Below are 15,155 nucleotides of genomic sequence, written 5' to 3' on the forward strand. Positions count from 1 at the left end.
CACTATATTACCCAGACGTATTTGGCATGAGTAGGTAAGCAATGTCATCTGACTACTGACATCTGTGTTCAAGGGGAAGTGGAAGGTAATGCAGACAAGAGTTTACTTTACAAAAAAGCATGAAATGGGAAATATTCATTGTCAAACCTGAAGGTAAGAGAGGTGGAAGCAAGTTTAGAAGGAGGACATAAAGCAAAGTCTATGTTAAATTGATTGTGTTGTAGATCAGTTGGAAAACTTTGATGAATAGAGAAAAAGTACTACAGCTGATTCCAAGACCTATTTTGTTAGAAGCAAGGAACCTCTCAACTGTGCCGAAACCCAGGATTGAACCAGGGACCTTTAGAGCTTCAGTCTAACGATCTCCCAACTGAGCTATTTCGGCCTTCTGATAGCTGGGGTCTTCGTACTTTAATTTGAACCATTTAACAAAATAGATGCAGGACCTGGATTTTTAACCTCATATGGTAGAGATATGTTTTAAGGAGTCCTGTATCATTCTGCAGTTAACTGGTGCAATGGGTAAATAGCATTTTTGGGATCCAGGTTAGGTAGTTGTTTTTTTAACTCTGAATGGACTAGCACTATATTACCCAGATATATTTGGCATGAGTAGGTAAGCAATGTCATCTGACTACTGACATCTGTGTTCAAGGGGAAGTGGAAAGTGATGCAGACAAGAGTTTACTTTACAAAAAAGGACGAAATGGGAAACATTGATAGTCAAACCTGAAGGCAAGATAGGTGGAAGAAAGTTTAAAAGGAGGACAGAAAGCAAAGTCTATGTTGAATTGATCATTTTGTAGATCAGTTGATAAAAATGTCGATAGAGAAAAAAGTACTACAGCTGATTCCAAGACCTATTTTGTTAGAAGCAAGGAACCTCTCAACTGTGCCGAAACCGGGGATTTAACCAGGGACCTTTAGATCTTCAGTCTAATGCTCTCCCAACTGAGCTATTTCGGCCTGCTTATATCTGTGGTCTTCATACTTTAATTTAAACCATTTAACAAAATAGATGCAGGACTTGGATTTTCAACCTCATATGGTAGAGATATGTTTTAAGGAGTCCTGTATCATTCCGCAATTAACTGGTGCAATGGGTAAATAGCATTTTTGGGTTCCAGGTTAAGTAGTTGTTTTTTTAACTCTGAATGGACTAGCACTATATTACCCAGATATATTTGGCATGAGTAGGTAAGCAATGTCATCTGACTACTGACATCTGTGTTCAAGGGGAAGTGGAATGTGATGCAGACAAGAGTTTACTTTACAAAAAAGGACTAAATGGGAAACATTCATAGTCAAACCTGAAGGCAAGATAGGTGGAAGAAAGTTTAAAAGGAGGACAGAAAGCAAAGTCTATGTTGAATTGATCATTTTGTAGATCAGTTGATAAAAATGTTGATAGAGAAAAAAGTACTACAGCTGATTCCAAGACCTATTTTGTTAGAATCAAGGAATCTCTCAATTGTGCCGAAACCCAGGATTGAACCAGGGACCTTTAGATCTTCAGTCTAACGCTCTACCAACTGAGCTATTTCGGCCTGGTTGTAGGTGTGGTCTTCATACTTTAATTTAAACCATTTAACAAAATAGATGCAGGACCTGGATTTTCAACCTCATATGGTAGAGATATGTTTTAAGGAATCCTGTATCATTCCGCAATTAACTGGTGCAATGGGTAAATAGCATTTTTGGGTTCCAGGTTAGGTAGTTGTTTTTTTACCTCTGAATGGACTAGCACTATATTACCCAGATATATTTGGCATGAGTAGGTAAGCAATGTCATCTGACTACTGACATCTGTGTTCAAGGGGAAGTGGAATGTGATGCAGACAACAGTTTACTTTACAAAAAAGGACTAAATGGGAAACATTGATAGTCAAACCTGAAGGCAAGATAGGTGGAAGAAAGTTTAAAAGGAGGACATAAAGCAAAGTCTATGTTAAATTGATTGTGTTGTAGATCAGTTGGAAAAAATTTGATGAATAGAGAAAAAGTACTACAGCTGATTCCAAGAACTATTTTGTTAGAAGCAAGGAACCTCTCATCTGTGTCGAAACCCAGGATTGAACCAGGGACCTTTAGATCTTCAGTCTAATGCTCTCCCAACTGAGCTATTTCGGCCTTCTGATAGCTGGGGTCTTCATACTTTAATTTGAACCATTTAACAAAATAGATGCAGGACCTGGATTTTTAACCTCATATGGTAGAGATATGTTTTAAGGAGTCCTGTATCATTCCGCAGTTAACTGGTGCAATGGGTAAATAGCATTTTTGGGATCCAGGTTAGGTAGTTGTTTTTTTAACTCTGAATGGACTAGCACTATATTACCCAGATATATTTGTCATGAGTAGGTAAGCAATGTCATCTGCCTACTGACATCTGTGTTCAAGGGGAAGTGGAATGTGATGCAGACAAGAGTTTACTTTACAAAAAAGGACGAAATGGGAAACATTCATAGTCAAACCTGAAGGCAAGATAGGTGGAAGAAAGTTTTAAAGGTGGACAGAAAGCAAAGTCTATGTTGAATTGATCATTTTGTAGATCAGTTGATAAAAATGTTGATAGAGAAAAAAGTACTACAGCTGATTCCAAGACCTATATTGTTAGAAGCAAGGAACCTCTCAACTGTGCCGAAACCCGGGATTGAACCAGGGACCTTTAGATCTTCAGTCTAACGCTCTCCCAACTGAGCTATTTCGGCCTGCTTATATTTGTGGTCTTCATACTTTACTTTAAACCATTTAACAAAATAGATGCAGGACCTGGATTTTTAACCTCATATGGTAGAGATATGTTTTAAGGAGTCCTGTATCATTCCCCAGTTAACTGGTGCAATGGGGAAATAGCATTTTTGGGATCCAGGTTAGGTAGTTGTTTTTTTAACTCTGAATGGACTAGCACTATATTACCCTGATATATTTGGCATGAGTAGGTAAGCAATGTCATCTGACTACTGACATCTGTGTTCAAGGGGAAGTGGAATGTGATGCAGACAAGAGTTTACTTTTCAAAAAAGGACTAAATGGGAAACATTCATAGTCAAACCTGAAGGCAAGATAGGTGGAAGAAAGTTTAAAAGGAGGACAGAAAGCAAAGTCTATGTTGAATTGATCATTTTGTAGATCAGTTGATAAAAATGTTGATAGAGAAAAAAGTACTACAGCTGATTCCAAGACCTATTTTGTTAGAATCAAGGAATCTCTCAATTGTGCCGAAACCCAGGATTGAACCAGGGACCTTTAGATCTTCAGTCTAACGCTCTACCAACTGAGCTATTTCGGCCTGGTTGTAGGTGTGGTCTTCATACTTTAATTTAAACCATTTAACAAAATAGATGCAGGACCTGGATTTTCAACCTCATATGGTAGAGATATGTTTTAAGGAATCCTGTATCATTCCGCAATTAACTGGTGCAATGGGTAAATAGCATTTTTGGGTTCCAGGTTAGGTAGTTGTTTTTTTAACTCTGAATGGACTAGCACTATATTACCCAGATATATTTGGCATGAGTAGGTAAGCAATGTCATCTGACTACTGACATCTGTGTTCAAGGGGAAGTGGAATGTGATGCAGACAAGAGTTTACTTTACAAAAAAGGACTAAATGGGAAACATTGATAGTCAAACCTGAAGGCAAGATAGGTGGTAGAAAGTTTAAAAGGAGGACATAAAGCAAAGTCTATGTTAAATTGATTGTGTTGTAGATCAGTTGGAAAAAATTTGATGAATAGAGAAAAAGTACTACAGCTGATTCCAAGAACTATTTTGTTAGAAGCAAGGAACCTCTCATCTGTGTCGAAACCCAGGATTGAACCAGGGACCTTTAGATCTTCAGTCTAATGCTCTCCCAACTGAGCTATTTCGGCCTTCTGATAGCTGGGGTCTTCATACTTTAATTTGAACCATTTAACAAAATAGATGCAGGACCTGGATTTTTAACCTCATATGGTAGAGATATGTTTTAAGGAGTCCTGTATCATTCCGCAGTTAACTGGTGCAATGGGTAAATAGCATTTTTGGGGTCCAGGTTAGGTAGTTGTTTTTTTAACTCTGAATGGACTAGCACTATATTACCCAGATATATTTGTCATGAGTAGGTAAGCAATGTCATCTGCCTACTGACATCTGTGTTCAAGGGGAAGTGGAATGTGATGCAGACAAGAGTTTACTTTACAAAAAAGGACGAAATGGGAAACATTCATAGTCAAACCTGAAGGCAAGATAGGTGGAAGAAAGTTTTAAAGGTGGACAGAAAGCAAAGTCTATGTTGAATTGATCATTTTGTAGATCAGTTGATAAAAATGTTGATAGAGAAAAAAGTACTACAGCTGATTCCAAGACCTATATTGTTAGAAGCAAGGAACCTCTCAACTGTGCCGAAACCCGGGATTGAACCAGGGACCTTTAGATCTTCAGTCTAACGCTCTCCCAACTGAGCTATTTCGGCCTGCTTATATCTGTGGTCTTCATACTTTACTTTAAACCATTTAACAAAATAGATGCAGGACCTGGATTTTTAACCTCATATGGTAGAGATATGTTTTAAGGAGTCCTGTATCATTCCCCAGTTAACTGGTGCAATGGGGAAATAGCATTTTTGGGATCCAGGTTAGGTAGTTGTTTTTTTAACTCTGAATGGACTAGCACTATATTACCCAGATATATTTGGCATGAGTAGGTAAGCAATGTCATCTGACTACTGACATCTGTGTTCAAGGGGAAGTGGAATGTGATGCAGACAAGAGTTTACTTTACAAAAATCATGAAATGGGAAATATTCATTGTCAAACCTGAAGGTAAGAGAGGTGGAAGCAAGTTTAGAAGGAGGACATAAAGCAAAGTCTATGTTAAATTGATTGTGTTGTAGATCAGTTGATAAAAATGTTGATAGAGAAAAAAGTACTACAGCTGATTCCAAGACCAATTTTGTTAGAAGCAAGTAACCTCTCAACTGTGCCGAAACCCGGGATTGAACCAGGGACCTTTAGATCTTCAGTCTAACGCTCTACCAACTGAGCTATTTCGGCCTGGTTGTAGGTGTGGTCTTCATACTTTAATTTAAACCATTTAACAAAATAGATGCAGGACCTGGATTTTCAACCTCATATGGTAGAGATATGTTTTAAGGAATCCTGTATCATTCCGCAATTAACTGGTGCAATGGGTAAATAGCATTTTTGGGTTCCAGGTTAGGTAGTTGTTTTTTTAACTCTGAATGGACTAGCACTATATTACCCAGATATATTTGGCATGAGTAGGTAAGCAATGTCATCTGACTACTGACATCTGTGTTCAAGGGGAAGTGGAATGTGATGCAGACAAGAGTTTACTTTACAAAAAAGGACTAAATGGGAAACATTGATAGTCAAACCTGAAGGCAAGATAGGTGGAAGAAAGTTTAAAAGGAGGACATAAAGCAAAGTCTATGTTAAATTGATTGTGTTGTAGATCAGTTGGAAAAAATTTGATGAATAGAGAAAAAGTACTACAGCTGATTCCAAGAACTATTTTGTTAGAAGCAAGGAACCTCTCATCTGTGTCTAAACCCAGGATTGAACCAGGGACCTTTAGATCTTCAGTCTAATGCTCTCCCAACTGAGCTATTTTGGCCTGCTGCTATCTATAGTCTTCATACTTTGATTTGAACCATTTAACTAAATAGATGCATGACCTGGATATTTGACCTTATATGTTAGAGATATGTTTTAAGGAGTCCTGTATCATTCAGCAGTTAACTGGTGCAATGGGTAAATAATATTTTTGGGATCCAGGTTAGGTCATTTTTTTTTTACTCCGAATGGGCTATCACTATATTACCCAGACGTATTTGGCATGAGTAGGTAAGCAATGTCATCTGACTACTGACATCTGCATCTGTGTTCAAGGGGAAGTGGAAGGTAATGCAGACAAGAGTTTACTTTACAAAAAAGCATGAAATGGGAAATATTTATTGTCAAACCTGAAGGTAAGAGAGGTGGAAGCAAGTTTAGAAGGAGGACATAAAGCAAAGTCTATGTTAAATTGATTGTGTTGTAGATCGGTTGGAAAAAATTTGATGAATAGAGAAAAAGTACTACAGCTGATTCCAAGACCTATTTTGTTTGAAGCAAGGAACCTCTCATCTGTGCCGAAACCCGGGACTGAACCAGGGACTTTTAGATCTTCAGTCTAACGCTCTCCCAACTGAGCTATTTCGGCCTTCTGATAGCTAGGGGCTTCATACTTTAATTGGAACCATTTAACAAAATAGATGCAGGACCTGGATTTTCAACCTCATATGGTAGAGATATGTTTTAAGGAGTCCTGTATCATTCCGCAGTAAACTGGTGCAATGGGTAAATAGCATTTTTGGGATCCTGGTTAGGTAGTTGGTTTTTTAACTCTGAATGGACTAGCACTATATTTCCCAGATATATTTGGCATGAGTAGGTAAGCATTGTCATCTGACTACTGACATCTGTGTTCAAGGGGAAGTGGAATGTGATGCAGACAAGAGTTTACTTTACAAAAAAGGACGAAATGGGAAACATTCATAGTCAAACCTGAAGGCAAGATAGGTGGAAGAAAGTTTAAAAGGAGGACAGAAAGCAAAGTCTATGTTGAATTGATAATTTTGTAGATCAGTTGATAAAAATGTTGATAGAGAAAAAAGTACTACAGCTGATTCCTAGACCTATTTTGTTAGAAGCAAGGAACCTCTCAACTGTCCCGAAACCAGGGATTGAATCAGGGACCTTTATATCTTCAGTCTAACGCTCTCCCAACTGAGCTATTTCGGCCTGCTTATATTTGTGGTCTTCATACTTTAATTTAAACCATTTAACAAAATAGATGCAGGACCTGGATTTTTAACCTCATATGGTAGAGATATGTTTTAAGGAGTCCTGTATCATTCCGCAATTAACTGGTGCAATGGGTAAATAGCATTTTTGGGATCCAGGTTAGGTAGTTGTTTTTTTAACTCTGAATGGACTAGCACTATATTGCCCAGATATATTTGGCATGAGTAGGTAAGCAATGTCATCTGAATACTGACATCTGTGTTCAAGGGGAAGTGGAAGGTAATGCAGACAAGAGTTTACTTTACAAAAAAGCATGAAATGGGAAATATTCATTGTCAAACCTGAAGGTAAGAGAGGTGGAAGCAAGTTTAGAAGGAGGACATAAAGCAAAGTCTATGTTAAATTGATTGTGTTGTAGATCAGTTGGAAAAAATTTGATGATTAGAGAAAAAGTACTACAGCTGATTCCAAGACCTATTTTGTTAGAAGCAAGGAACCTCTCAACTGTGCCGAAACCTGGGATTGAACCAGGGACCTTTAGATCTTCAGTCTAACGCTCTCCCAACTGAGCTATTTCGGCCTTCTGATAGCTGGGCTCTTCATACTTTAATTTGAACCATTTAGCAAAATAGATGCAGGACCTGGATTTTTAACCTCATATGGTAGAGATATGTTTTAAGGAGTCCTGTATCATTCCCCAGTTAACTGGTGCAATGGGTAAATAGCATTTTTGGGATCCAGGTTAGGTAGTTGTTTTTTTAACTCTGAATGGACTAGCACTTTATTACCCAGATATATTTGGCATGAGTAGGTAAGCAATGTCATCTGACTACTGACATCTGTGTTCAAGGGGAAGTGGAATGTGATGCAGACAAGAGTTTCCTTTACAAAAAAGGACGAAATGGGAAACATTCATAGTCAAACCTGAAGACAAGATAGGTGGAAGAAAGTTTAAAAGGAGGACAGAAAGCAAAGTCTATGTTGAATTGATCATTTTGTAGATCAGTTGATAAAAATGTTAATAGAGAAAAAAGCACTACAGCTGATTCCAAGACCTATTTTGTTAGAAGCAAGGAACCTCTCAACTGTGCCGAAACCTGGGATTGAACCAGGGACCTTTAGATCTTCAGTCTAACGCTCTCCCAACTGAGCTATTTCGGCCTTCTGGTAGCTGGGGTCTTCATACTTTAATTTGAACCATTTAACAAAATAGATGCAGGACCTGGATTTTTAACCTCATATGGTAGAGATATGTTTTAAGGAGTCCTGTATCATTCCCCAGTTAACTGGTGCAATGGGTAAATAGCATTTTTGGGATCCAGGTTAGGTAGTTGTTTTTTTAACTCTGAATGGACTAGCACTATATTACCCAGATTTATTTGGCATGAGTAGGTAAGCAATGTCATCTGACTACTGACATCTGTGTTCAAGGGGAAGTGGAATGTGATGCAGACAAGAGTTTACTTTACAAAAAAGGACGAAATGGGAAATATTCATTGTCAAACCTGAAGGTAAGAGAGGTGGAAGCAAGTTTTGAAGGAGGACATAAAGCAAAGTCTATGTTAAATTGATTGTGTTGTAGATCAGTTGGAAAAAATTTGATGAATAGAGAAAAAGTACTACAGCTGATTACAAGACCTATTTTGTTAGAAGCAAGGAACCTCTCAACTGTGCCGAAACCTGGGATTGAACCAGGGACCTTTAGATCTTCAGTCTAACGCTCTCCCAACTGAGCTATTTCGGCCTGCTTATAGCTGTGGTCTTCATTCTTTAATTTAAACCGTTCAACGAAATAGATGCAGGACCTGGATTTTTAACCTCATATGGTAGAGATATGTTTTAAGGAGTCCTGTATCATTCCGCAATTAACTGGTGCAATGGGTAAATAATATTTTTGGGATCCAGGTTAGGTCATTTTTTTTTTAACTCCGAATGGACTAGCACTATATTACCCAGACGTATTTGGCATGAGTAGGTAAGCAATGTCATCTGACTACTGACATCTGTGTTCAAGGGGAAGTGGAAGGTAATGCAGACAAGAGTTTACTTTACAAAAAAGCATGAAATGGGAAATATTCATTGTCAAACCTGAAGGTAAGAGAGGTGGAAGCAAGTTTAGAAGGAGGACATAAAGCAAAGTCTATGTTAAATTGATTGTGTTGTAGATCAGTTGGAAAACATTTGATGAATAGAGAAAAAGTACTACAGCTGATTCCAAGACCTATTTTGTTAGAAGCAAGGAACCTCTCAACTGTGCCGAAACCTGGGATTGAACCAGGGACCTTTAGATCTTCAGTCTAACGCTCTCCCAACTGAGCTATTTCGGCCTTCTGATTGCTGGGGTCTTCATACTTTAATTTGAACCATTTAACAAAATAGATGCAGGACCTGTATTTTTAACCTCATATGGTAGAGATATGTTTTAAGGAGTCCTGTATCATTCCCCAGTTAACTGGTGCAATGGGTAAATAGCATTTTTGGGATCCAGGTTAGGTAGTTGTTTTTTTAACTCTGAATGGACTAGCACTATATTACCCAGATATATTTGGCATGAGTAGGTAAGCAATGTCATCTGACTACTGACATCTGTGTTCAAGGGGAAGTGGAATGTGATACAGACAAGAGTTTACTTTACAAAAAAGGACTAAATGGGAAATATTCATAGTCAAACCTGAAGGCAAGATAGGTGGAAGAAAGTTTAAAAGGAGGACAGAAAGCAAAGTCTATGTTGAATTGATCATTTTATAGATCAGTTGATAAAAATGTTGATAGAGAAAAAAGTACTACAGCTCATTCCAAGACCTATTTTGTTAGAAGCAAGGAATCTCTCAACTGTGCCGAAACCCAGGATTGAACCAGGGACCTTTAGATCTTCAGTCTAACGCTCTACCAACTGAGCTATTTCGGCCTGGTTGTAGCTGTGGTCTTCATACTTTAATTTAAACCATTTAACGAAATAGATGCAGGACCTGGATTTTTAACCTCATATGGTAGAGATATGTTTTAAGGAGTCCTGTATCATTCCGCAATTAACTGGTGCAATGGGTAAATAAAATTTTTGGGATCCAGGTTAGGTCATTTTTTTTTTTTAACTCCGAATGGACTAGCACTATATTACCAAGATATATTTGGCATGAGTAGGTAAGCAATGTCATCTGACTACTGACATCTGTGTTCAAGGGGAAGTGGAAGGTAATGCAGACAAGAGTTTACTTTACAAAAAAGTATGAAATGGGAAATATTCATTGTCAAACCTGAAGGTAAGAGAGGTGGAAGCAAGTTTAGAAGGAGGACATAAAGCAAAGTCTATGTTAAATTGATTGTGTTGTAGATCAGTTGGAAAAAATTTGATGAATAGAGAAAAAGTACTACAGCCTATTCCAAGACCTATTCTGTTAGAAGCAAGGAACCTCTCAACTGTGCCGAAACCCGGGATTGAACGAGGACCTTTAGATCTTCAGTCTAACGCTCTCCCAACTGAGCTATTTCGGCCTTCTGATAACTGGGGTCTTCATACTTTAATTTGAACCATTTAACAAAATAGATGCAGGACCTGGATTTTTAACCTCATATGGTAGAGATATGTTTTAAGGAGTCCTGTATCATTCCCCAGTTAACTGGTGCAATGGGTAAATAGCATTTTTGGGATCCAGGTGAGGTAGTTGTTTTTCTAACTCTGAATGGACTAGCACTATATTACCCAGATATATTTGGCATGAGTAGGTAAGCAATGTCATCTGACTACTGACATCTGTGTTCCAGGGGAAGTGGAATGTGATGCAGACAAGAGTTTGCTTTACAAAAAAGGACGAAATGGGAAACATTCATAGTCAAACCTGAAGGCAAGATAGGTGGAAGAAAGTTTAAAAGGAGGACAGAAAGCAACGTCTATGTTGAATTGATCATTTTGTAGATCAGTTGATAAAAATGTTGATAGAGAAAAAAGTACTACAGCTGATTCCAAGACCTATTTAGCTAGAAGCAAGGAACCTCTCAAATGTGCCGAAACCCGTATGGCTGAGATACCCGCCACCCCCTCTCAACACAATCCCCAAATGAGGGAAACCGGAAACGGTTCTTGAAGTTTTTGGAAGTGGGAGGGAGTGACCCTCCCGGCCGTATTTATTAAAAACAAAAAATTAGAACATTTAAACATTAATGTACAATTTCATACCACACTGCGATGTTTGGCTAACCTTAACAGATTCTCTAATACAGAGGTTCTCCTAGCCGATCTAACATCCTACAAAACATTTACTTGAAATATTGAAATTGTACATCCTAACGTTTAAGGGCCAACGGCAAGGTCGTAACCGGTGTCAAGATCCCTAACCAGACATACCCCCCCCACTTGGGAGGGGCGACAGCACTGAGGCGTACTCACGTGCAACTACTACAATTTCCCTTGTCTTGACGGGGGCACTTATCAACTCGACGCCAGTTAAAGGTCGTTCGAAGACTCGTGTGAGGTATCTAGAAGGTATCGTAGACCTCCCCCCAACCCCACACAACTTACCGCATCTGCCGTCGCAGATGTCACTGGCCCCGGGAAATTCCCCAGGAGGGGGCTGTAACCCCTCCTACACAGGAAGGGGCCTTGACCGCCTTTCCTCTTCTTCCGGCGACCCATCCTTAGAAGGGACCGCCTCCCCGTTGAGGGGCCAAAGGCCACCTCCCCCGAGCGCTCCCATCCGTGTTGGGTGACGCCCACTCATAGGGATCTTCCAATTAGTGCTCACCGATCATGACCTTACCGCCTACCGCCTGACCGAAATAAATACGACAAGTGCTAACTAAACGAAACTACATTGGCCACTATGACCGAAAAACCTGTGTCTAAATGGACCTTAAATCCGACATTCTTTAATCACCAACTTGTAACATTATACCAATCTTTATTACACATTAAATATCAACATAACACCAAAACAACCTGAAAACGAAATAGAATAACTGATCAACTTTATTAAAACAACTAGCTGTCCTCAGGGGCTGGTGGGTGGGTCAAAATTGGCTCTTCGTTCCGTCTCGAGCTCACGTGCAGCGGGGAGGTGCAGCTTCAGAGCACAGGAACAAGAGGATGTCTTCTGGTCTTGCGTCTCTTTTATCCATCTTCAGGGCGGGCGTAAACCCGCCCCTGCCTGCCCTGAGGGCGTGGCCGGCGGCGTCCGTGTCTAGGCCAGCCCACTCAAGGGCGGGAAAAAGCGCGCCCCGGCTACGCCGCTTCGGGCATACCAGCCGAGACGCGCCTCCCGCCCAAAAATGTCTTCCCGGGGGGATCGAGGCACTCTGCCATACGTTCGGGGGGACCGAGTGGTCGCCCCTTTCCATATGGCTGAGATACCCGCCACCCCCTCTCAACACAATCCCCAAATGAGGGAAACCGGAAACGGTTCTTGACGTTTTTGGAAGTGGGAGGGAGTGACCCTCCCGGCCGTATTTATTAAAAACAAAAAATTAGAACATTTAAACATTAATGTACAATTTCATACCACACTGCGATGTTTGGCTAACCTTAACAGATTCTCTAATACAGAGGTTCTCCTAGCCGATCTAACATCCTACAAAACATTTACTTGAAATATTGAAATTGTACATCCTAACGTTTAAGGGCCAACGGCAAGGTCGTAACCGGTGTCAAGATCCCTAACCAGACATACCCCCCCACTTGGGAGGGGCGACAGCACTGAGGCGTACTCACGTGCAACTACTACAATTTCCCTTGTCTTGACGGGGGCACTTATCAACTCGACGCCAGTTAAAGGTCGTTCGAAGACTCGTGTGAGGTATCTAGAAGGTATCGTAGACCTCCCCCCAACCCCACACAACTTACCGCATCTGCCGTCGCAGATGTCACTGGCCCCGGGAAATTCCCCAGGAGGGGGCTGTAACCCCTCCTACACAGGAAGGGGCCTTGACCGCCTTTCCTCTTCTTCCGGCGACCCATCCTTAGAAGGGACCGCCTCCCCGTTGAGGGGCCAAAGGCCACCTCCCCCGAGCGCTCCCATCCGTGTTGGGTGACGCCCACTCATAGGGATCTTCCAATTAGTGCTCACCGATCATGACCTTACCGCCACAGGCCGGATAGTTGACCGGCTATCCGGACCCCCCACAAAACTCCTACCTAAAGGTCATGTTTCAAAGATTTCAACCATGCTAAGAAGTCTCCTAAGAACAACTCATTCCCCTCCCAAGACAAATGCACACCATCCCCCGAATACATCCTGTCATCATTAATACAGCTATGAGAAATAGAATGCAATGTCCTGGAACGGAACAACCTACTCACTTTATTGTTAAGCTTTCTAACAGAGTGATTCAAAGCAGGTATAGAGATAGCCCCCCGCCACACCTTTCGTGGAATCAAATGGGACCATGCAATCGTGCACCCCGGAACTCTCCTCGCCAACCAACTTACAGTGGAAAGCATTGCCTCCAGGAGTAGTCGTCTACCGATGGTGACCAAATCATTGCCCCCAACATGCACTATAACTATAGACGGCGGTGACCTTGTCCGCCCTAACAAACCCTCAAAAAATGTTTGAAACTGGTCAATACAGAGACCGCCCCTTCCGTAGAAGGACATCCTGTACCCGTATTCCCCAGCTACGTGAATCATGTCACCTGCTTTGAATACGTCTGCGGCATGCCTCACGTATGAGTGGCCCACGACCTACACCTCCTTTTTCACAGCCGGTGATGTCTGACCGCTGGCCCGGTGTAAGGTCGACTGCATAGTCCGCCCCGCCTCGTAGGCTTGCGTAACTGAAACCAAACAAAAACAAGAAGCGTGAGTACAGAGTACATAATTACAGCTTCACAACATGTGCAACCGCACATATCTTTTATAACAATTGGAGGACCAACGCCCCATTCGTTTCACTTGCTCAACATTAAGACCCCTGGCTGTAGCTTCCGTAGCAGCCCCTATCCGAAAGGAATGGGTCCCAAATTCGCCCGGGTTCAAGCCCGCAGCGGCAACTGACATCGCAAGCACCCGCTGAAACTGAAATTTCGTCAGTGGGGTGGCGTCCGCGTGTCTTAACAAAGTCCCCCCCCATGATGCCACCCTTCGTGCTAGGTAATCCTCTAAACACTTTACCGGACATATGGAGGACCCAGGAATCCTGCGTATGATGACGCAGTCACCCATCCCATCCTGGTCAGTCTTAGACCTTACAAAGGAGACAGTCATTGTTTCTCCCCTGATCTGAACGTGTTCCCGGCACAAACCCCCCGCCACATCCAGTTTGTTCCTTGCAACTAGTTCGCCTACCCGCATTGCTCCGTGAAATGCTAGCGTAAACGCGGCTCGGAACAGCACTGCCTCAAACTGAGATGAACATGTGGCAGGAAGTGTAGCCAACAACTGGGACAATCTATCCAAACCTATCGGGCGCCTTTCATCTACTCTGCGACCCTCAAGGCGTTGCCACCCACGCAGCGCTTTCTGTACAACGAAGGACGCTGTTGGGTCCTGGATAGCGTGTGCTCTGGCAACAAAGGAAATGGCAGCACGATGCCTCTGGGCCGTAGCCACCGATTTCCCAGCCCTACGTAAGGACATCAGGAAATTCACCACCCATTCCTCATGACCCCAAAGTCGCTCTCTATCACTCCCCAAAAAGGCTAAATAGGCCCGAAACGCCCCTTCATATGCCTTCCTCGTCCTTGGTGCTAGACTCTCTCCCACGAGGTGACGAAGTTCGGGGCACCGAGAGACCAGAGAGCTTCGGTAAAGGGTGCCGGCTCCGGGTCCGCTGAGGGAAGGAAACCCGAAAAAGCCTGCATTTGAAAACGAGACAGTGCGTCAGCTGCCTGATTCATCACCCCTGGCACGTGTTTTGCTCTGAATAGCACGTTCAATTGCATACATAGTAAAACAATTTCTTTAAGCAGTCTTAAGATCAGTTTACAACGTGCTGCCTGACTATTGATGCACTCGACCACAGTCATATTGTCCGACCAAACTATGACCGAGTGATTTTTGAACCCATCGGGCCATGTTCTCAAGGCCACCAAGATGGGAAACAGTTCGAGGAAAGCAATATTACTCCTCAGACCCTTCTCATGCCACCAAGTCGGCCATCTTTGTGCCGACCATTTTGTGCCGAAAATGGCGCCAAAACCTATGCTTCCCGCCGAATCTGTCCATAGCCCCAGCTCCTCAGAAGACACGGCTGGTTTGTTCCAGACAATTCTACCATTGAAATCCGCCAAGAATGCTAACCAAATACGCATGTCCTGGCGGATCTCGGCCGATAGTCTCGTGCGATGATGGCCTTCTTTAAGGCCGACCATCGCTTGGGCAATTGAACGGGAAAAGGGGCGGGCCATTGGTATCACCCTCAGGGCAAAATTCAA

The 15,155-nt window shown here is 41.9% G+C and overlaps 7 non-coding genes across 7 annotated transcripts; all 7 read right to left on the reverse strand.

Moving 5' to 3' along the window:
• Positions 1–2,638: 2,638 nt before the first annotated feature.
• Positions 2,639–2,711, reverse strand: TRNAF-GAA (transfer RNA phenylalanine (anticodon GAA)). The gene has a single exon. It is a non-coding gene; the product is annotated as a tRNA-Phe (tRNA).
• A 1,672-nt stretch (positions 2,712–4,383) lies between these two features.
• Positions 4,384–4,456, reverse strand: TRNAF-GAA (transfer RNA phenylalanine (anticodon GAA)). Its single transcript has one exon. It is a non-coding gene; the product is annotated as a tRNA-Phe (tRNA).
• A 507-nt stretch (positions 4,457–4,963) lies between these two features.
• TRNAF-GAA (transfer RNA phenylalanine (anticodon GAA)) lies at positions 4,964–5,036 on the reverse strand. The gene has a single exon. It is a non-coding gene; the product is annotated as a tRNA-Phe (tRNA).
• Positions 5,037–7,298: 2,262 nt separating this feature from the next.
• TRNAF-GAA (transfer RNA phenylalanine (anticodon GAA)) lies at positions 7,299–7,371 on the reverse strand. The gene has a single exon. It is a non-coding gene; the product is annotated as a tRNA-Phe (tRNA).
• A 508-nt stretch (positions 7,372–7,879) lies between these two features.
• TRNAF-GAA (transfer RNA phenylalanine (anticodon GAA)) lies at positions 7,880–7,952 on the reverse strand. Its single transcript has one exon. It is a non-coding gene; the product is annotated as a tRNA-Phe (tRNA).
• A 510-nt stretch (positions 7,953–8,462) lies between these two features.
• TRNAF-GAA (transfer RNA phenylalanine (anticodon GAA)) lies at positions 8,463–8,535 on the reverse strand. The gene has a single exon. It is a non-coding gene; the product is annotated as a tRNA-Phe (tRNA).
• A 510-nt stretch (positions 8,536–9,045) lies between these two features.
• Positions 9,046–9,118, reverse strand: TRNAF-GAA (transfer RNA phenylalanine (anticodon GAA)). Its single transcript has one exon. It is a non-coding gene; the product is annotated as a tRNA-Phe (tRNA).
• Positions 9,119–15,155: the final 6,037 nt, after the last annotated feature.

The sequence above is a fragment of the Lissotriton vulgaris genome, chromosome 8 (assembly GCF_964263255.1).
Source record: "Lissotriton vulgaris chromosome 8, aLisVul1.2, whole genome shotgun sequence".
Taxonomy (NCBI): Eukaryota; Metazoa; Chordata; class Amphibia; order Caudata; family Salamandridae; genus Lissotriton; species Lissotriton vulgaris.